This window comes from Eumetopias jubatus, unplaced genomic scaffold, assembly GCF_037043125.1.
Source record: "Eumetopias jubatus isolate StellerSeaLion01/CBP00866 unplaced genomic scaffold, mEumJub1_p1.0 scaffold_1, whole genome shotgun sequence".
Taxonomy (NCBI): domain Eukaryota; kingdom Metazoa; phylum Chordata; class Mammalia; order Carnivora; family Otariidae; genus Eumetopias; species Eumetopias jubatus.
Window position 1 is genome coordinate 205,400,034 of NW_028274807.1, and position 5,735 is coordinate 205,405,768.

General features: G+C 56.3%; 1 protein-coding gene across 9 annotated transcripts in view; it reads right to left on the minus strand.

The window, feature by feature from the left end:
- MYO9B (myosin IXB) overlaps window positions 1–5,575 on the minus strand; it is an 86,367-nt gene extending 80,792 nt beyond the window's left edge. For 5 of the 9 annotated variants that reach the window (XM_028126841.2, XM_028126837.2, XM_028126840.2 and 2 more), the window contains exon 1: window positions 5,494–5,569. The gene's annotated coding sequence lies outside the window, so the exon portion shown is untranslated. Of the gene's footprint in view, window positions 1–5,493 lie in introns of all 9 variants that reach the window. The other 4 variants (XM_088029095.1, XM_088029100.1, XM_088029110.1 and 1 more) reach the window with 3 other exon arrangements.
- Window positions 5,576–5,735: the final 160 nt, after the last annotated feature.

Below are 5,735 nucleotides of genomic sequence, written 5' to 3' on the forward strand. Positions count from 1 at the left end.
ATAAACAGCATCTTCATGTGACAGCCGAGGACACTGGTGATCTTCACAAGCAGTGGCCAGAGACCCTGCTTGCCAGGAAATGAAAGCCCTGGGGGGCATGCCAGAGACCTGAGAAGCTACATCTCAAGTACTGCCCCTCGGCTCCCTCTGGTCCACCCATCCTAGGACGGGATGGAGATGCCCAGAGAGACGAGTGGGTAGATTCAGGGCAAAGCCCCAGCGAGCCTGTCAAAGATGCACTGCTCTGACTTCACTTGTGAGGATGCAGAGGCACCAGCCTCCGAGGGAGATGACCTTGGCCGGGGCTCATCGGGCGAGCTCTCATGTGACCCTCTTCCTCCCCTAACAAGCCCTGTCTGGGTCACAAGCTCGCCTTGGTGCTGGGCGCCTCTCAGTGGGCCCGACTCCTGATATCTGCACGCCGGATGAAGAGGCGAGGGCCATTCTGTTCTCTCGGTATCCCTGAAAGCCCACTCTGCACCTGCCTCATTAACACTTTTCGCTGGATGATTTTCAGATCTTCCAGAAACTTTTTTTGTCCAATCACCTATGGCAGCAGCTGGTCCCGAAGTCATTTTGGTTCATTAACAGAGTCCCTTTTAGATCCCCCTCCCGTGACCATGGCAACGCTGAGGACAGAGACCTCCGTATGCCTAATTATAAACCTTAGCCAGCCCCCAGGCAGACACGCACAGTCTCCCAGGCCTGGCTCTAAATACACCCCTTGTAAAGTCACACGAGATCCACTCCCCGCTGAGCTGGGTCCTTGCCTCTCTATCGTCATCCCAAGCATAAGGACATGTGCGAGATCTGGAAGATTCCTAACGGGACGCTTCCAAAGCTGATGTGGCCAACTTGCCCACCGCCCTTAAGATGTTTATTTAAATGAGTAAGACTAAACAAAATGAACTCTACTGGTGCAACTATTTATCCAAAACTTCTTCACTAAATAAAAACGAAATTTGTCCCTTACCCAGCGTTAGGGGCTGGAGCGGGTCTCACCTCACCCCTACTCCCCCATTCATTACGTTGAAGTCCTACCCACCAGCAGCCCAGAATGTGACTGTATTTGGAGAGAGGATCTTTAAAGAGGTGATTCAGTTAAAATGAAGTTATGAGAGTGGGCCTGATCCAACAGGACTAGTGTCCTGATGAGGAGATTCGGACACGGACACGCACAGAAGGAGGACGATCTGGAAGACGGCCGACTACACGCCAAGGAGAGAGGCCTTGGAACAGATGCTCCCCTCAGAAGAAACCAGCCCTGCCAACACCTTGATCTTGGACTTCTGGCCTCCAGGTCCACGAGACAATAAATCCCTGATGCTTAAGCTGCGGGGTCTGTGCTTCTTTGTCCCAGTGGCCCTGGGAGACTCCTCCATTCAGCAGTGACAGTAATGCAATGCCCGTGGCTGGGTCCCCTCTTACACATACAACCCCGTGGAGCAGGGCAGAGCTGGGTTATAAATGAGTGAGTCAGACCGGACAGCTTATTCACTGCTCCGACTAAACCGCAGGCTGAACCTTTGAATCACTACTTTATTTATCATCGGGCATGGGCTCAGAAAGTCTCGACGAGGAAATGAGTAGAACCCAAGCTCATCAGCTGTGTTTCTGAGACATGCCTAATCTCCGAAGCCTTTGCTGGGCCAAAGTGAAAAGAGGTGAAGTGACAGGGCCCGTCGGGGACCCGGTGATGCTCAGACAGAGCCCTTTGTTCTGCGACTCTGTCCGTTCCGGATGAGGGCAGAGAGAAGGGCCTGTCTTGCTCTGCGGGGAGGCTGAGCAGGGGCTGCCGAGCAGGGGCTGCCTGGCACAGTTGGTTGGGGATGCTGGGCACACAAAGGGCTGGTGGATGGGGACTGGTGGGGGAGGGCAATGTCCAGAAGGGGTCGGGCGGCCCCAGAACGTGCTGTTTCCTCCCACGGAGTTACAGCAGCGCAATGTCTTGGTTGGGGAACAAGCAGGGGAGGCGTGTGATGAGCAAAAGTTAGACGGTCTGTGCACAAGGAGCGGCCAGCGTCTGGAGCCACGAGGGCGAACGGGAGAAGATAATGTGGCTTTAGGAGCCACAGTGATCTGAGGCCACCCCCAAAGTAGCTCTCGAGAAGAGAATCTAATACCTCTAATCTCGGAAGAAAAGCAACAATGTGTTCTGAGCCGAGGGACGGTTCCTGCAGAAATCCAGGTCAGTTGTAAGACAAAGAGAAAGACAATGGCATCTGCTGTCCCCGTGAGCGAAGATGGCCCTGGCTCACCTCTTGTTCCTCCTCTGCTGCCCATTCTGGGGGCGTGCTGCCTAATTCCCCCCTCAGTCCTTTCCCAGTGCTGCCTCTTTTTTTTTTTTTTTTTTTTTAAATCAGGACTCTAGATTAAGAACTGACCAGATGGCAGAATTTGGTTGCCGGCCGCTTTGCCCCCACGCCTGCCCTTGGCAGCAGTTGTCTGGGAGCTGACCAAACACCAAAGACCCACTGAGGCAGAGGGAGGCCTCGGGCTATAACCAGATTTCACTACAGAGCGAGGGTTCTTGGGCCCTGAGAGACACAGCCACATCTGGAGACATTTTTCGTGGTCACGACGCAGGGGGTGTATGCTCTTGGCTGTCCAGCCGGTGGAGACCAGGGATGTTGCTTGATATCCTGTGGGACGGCCCCCACAGCAAAAAAAAACCCAGCCCCAATGTCAATGGTGCTGTGGTTGAGAAACTGTGCTCCAGCAATTTGGTCTTTGCCAATTTGAGGTTACTAATAATCCTTTGTGTTTCTGGAAAGCCCAGGGAGCCATCTCTGGCATTGCCGCCTGCCTGAGCCTCAGTTTCCATACTGAGAAAAGAACCAGGACTGCTTGCCGCCAGTTGGCAGAATAAAAGAGATGGGTATAAAAGGGTCTATCACAAAGGATGGTCAATAAAGGGCAGGGCAGGGCAGGGATCTGCTCATGCAATTCCCTCTTTCTGGCTTGATTTAACACCTCTGTATCCTTCGAGGCCTGGCTTGGACCTTGCCACCTCTTCCAAGGATGCCTGCCAGAATCCCCCAAGCCCTGAAGCTTGCACTGGTCATCCCTGATTCTATCCCACCACGTCTGTTGCTGCACTGACCACCCACTCTGCATTTCATTATTCCTGTGGGAGGGAGAGCACTAGAATATCCCCTCCTCCCAGGCAGGAAGGCTCATCTCTGTCACCGGGGCCCAGCCCCCAGCACTGGAAGGATCAGCCCTTGCTGAATTGAACTCCCAAGCCCATGTAAGACACAACTTTGGGGAGATGAGGAAAGGGAAGTGGTAAATTAACAAGCCTCTGTTGGGGACAGAAAATAGAGCATACAGGCAAACAGAAAGGGGACATTCCCGAGTCTCTACCCTGTCCTCTGAGCCAGAGGCCTGGAACTGAGGGAGAGTCTCACTCAGGGATTTCTGACCAGAAAGGTGCAGCTGAAGCTTTGGGAACAGATAGAACGTGCAAAAGCAAACATGGAATTTGTGGAATTTTCCATGCGGAAGATAAAGGAACTGTAAAAAAGGTTGTTTTTAGATACAAACTATACAATGAAAAGCTGAACACAAGCGGGATCACTGCAGTGGGGATTCACTGTATAAAATACGAGGAGGCTGTGTGCGGAGACGCTAAGATTTTCAAGATTGGGTTCTAAAGTTGAGAAATGCTGACTGAAGCCAACCCATTCATTTTGTAGGTGAAGAGACAAAGAGACTTGAGGGAGGTCGGGACCTCCAACACGAGAGCCTGCCTGGCCTCACTCCTGCTACTGGGAGACAAGCACCAGGGCCATGCAACCAGAAGATTCCAGTCTTGTTCATTGGGGGGTGTCCTAGCCAGGGCAAGCCCACACTCAATGTCCGTAGGAGGCATGACTTTGGGCTCTGATCACGTGCCCTGGGGCAAGCAAGGCCAAAAGCCACCTTCCATAAGGGCCAGAACATTCTGGAAGTAAAGAAAGAAGTTGTCTCTCTGTGTCCCTCTTTATAATTTATCCAGATTCATCTCCTGAACTAGCTATAAACCCAGCCCCCGCCCCCCCAGCCCTTCTGGCAGATCCTGGACAAGGATCCCCACAGTTAGGAAAGAGGAGAAATTAATGTGGATTAAAACTACCCAGTGCAAGGTCCTTGACAGAGCCGGGCCCATCAGACGATGAAACGACCCCCCAGCTCAGCTGCCCAAGAGGCCTCCCACTGCTCCTGGATGCCATAAGAGTCTGGAGACTCCAAGACCAGAATAAACCTCAGGAAGGTAGGAGCTGGGACCCTCCAACGGCAAGACACGATGTCCCCACCAGCTCCCACCTCAGACAAAGAGGTGCAGGAGTGGCTTTCCCTTAAAGACCCCTGGCCTATGGAGCACCGGGACACCGGGGCACTGGGGAAAGAAGGGAGAGCACGCCAACTGCCTGCCCCGTGGCTGCGGGCTGCCCTGCCTCTCCCCGGCTGAGCTCACAGCCGCCGGGGGACAGATTTCCTGTATGTCGTTTTACCCATTTAAGTCCAAGGATGCAACTCTGAGGAGGTGGTGACAGCCTAGCACACGCGGGTGTGTGCACACCCACTCCCTCCCCTCTCAAACCCAGTTCCAGGCCCCAGCGAGGTCTGGAGGCTCCTTCCTTGGTCCCTGGGACCCCTGGCTCCAGCCAGCCCTGTCTTAGGAGGAGAGTGGCGTGGTTTTTCAGGTCTGGAATACCAGAATACCAGCCCAGAGGGCACTGGGACTCGCCGGCGGGGGGGGGGGGGGGGGGGGGGGGGGTTACCCAGCAGCTGGGGGTGAAGTCAGGAAACAGATGAATCGAGAGGAAGGGGGCCCTAAAATCCCATGTGTTGCACCCCAACGTCTGTACCCTTGTCCTTTCCTCTCCCCCTCAGCACCCCCCTGAACTGGCTCTCAGTTCTCGCCATGAGTTTTCTCCCCCTCTCCCATTGCCCCCTTCCCCATTCCGCCGGCCACCACACCAGTGGGTTCGGACCTCCAGAATCTGAACACCCACAGAATCTCAGGCGCCTCTCTCCCCCAGGAGCCATTCCTCTAACCCTTCAATCGAGGGCAGATGCCCCCAGGCCGTCCTGTAACTCTTCCCCCAATCGCACCCCGGCTGTCCCCCCACCGGCCTTGCCCCATGTCCCCCGCCTGGGCCTCTCAACCCCGCCTCCTTGCCTTTCCCCCTCCCAGCCCCGTTTCCTGCGACCCCCAACTACCACTAAAGCCACGTCCTCTTCAGAGAAGCCGCTCAAAGCCACAAGACCTGCTCCCTCTGCATCCGCAAACCCCCTTACCAGGCCCATTCCATCAACTTTCTCCTTAACCGTCCCGCTCCCACTCTCGTCTCCAGCAACCCCTTCACGACCCCCAAGCTCGTTCCCGCTCCCTCGACCCCAGCCTTAGCGCCTCCCAACATTAACCCTCAGCTCCGTAGCGTACAAGGCAACCCGCCAATGCGAGCTTCGAGAGCAAGCCCCCAACCCGCGGCCGCCGCCACTCACCTGGGCCTCGGCCGCCGCGCGCCGCCGGTCCCGGGCCGGGTCCCCGCCCGGCCGCCCGCCCGACCGCCCACCACTGGTCGGGCCGCTCCGCCCCGCCGCGCCCGCCGCTCCCGCCGCTCCCCCGCGCGCTCCCGCTTCCGGGTTCCGGAGGGGCGGGGCCAGGGCGTGACGCCAGCGCGCAACGGGGCGGAGCGCCGCGAAGACCCGCCCCCTCCCAACAGGCTCCACACGGCCTCCTGCCG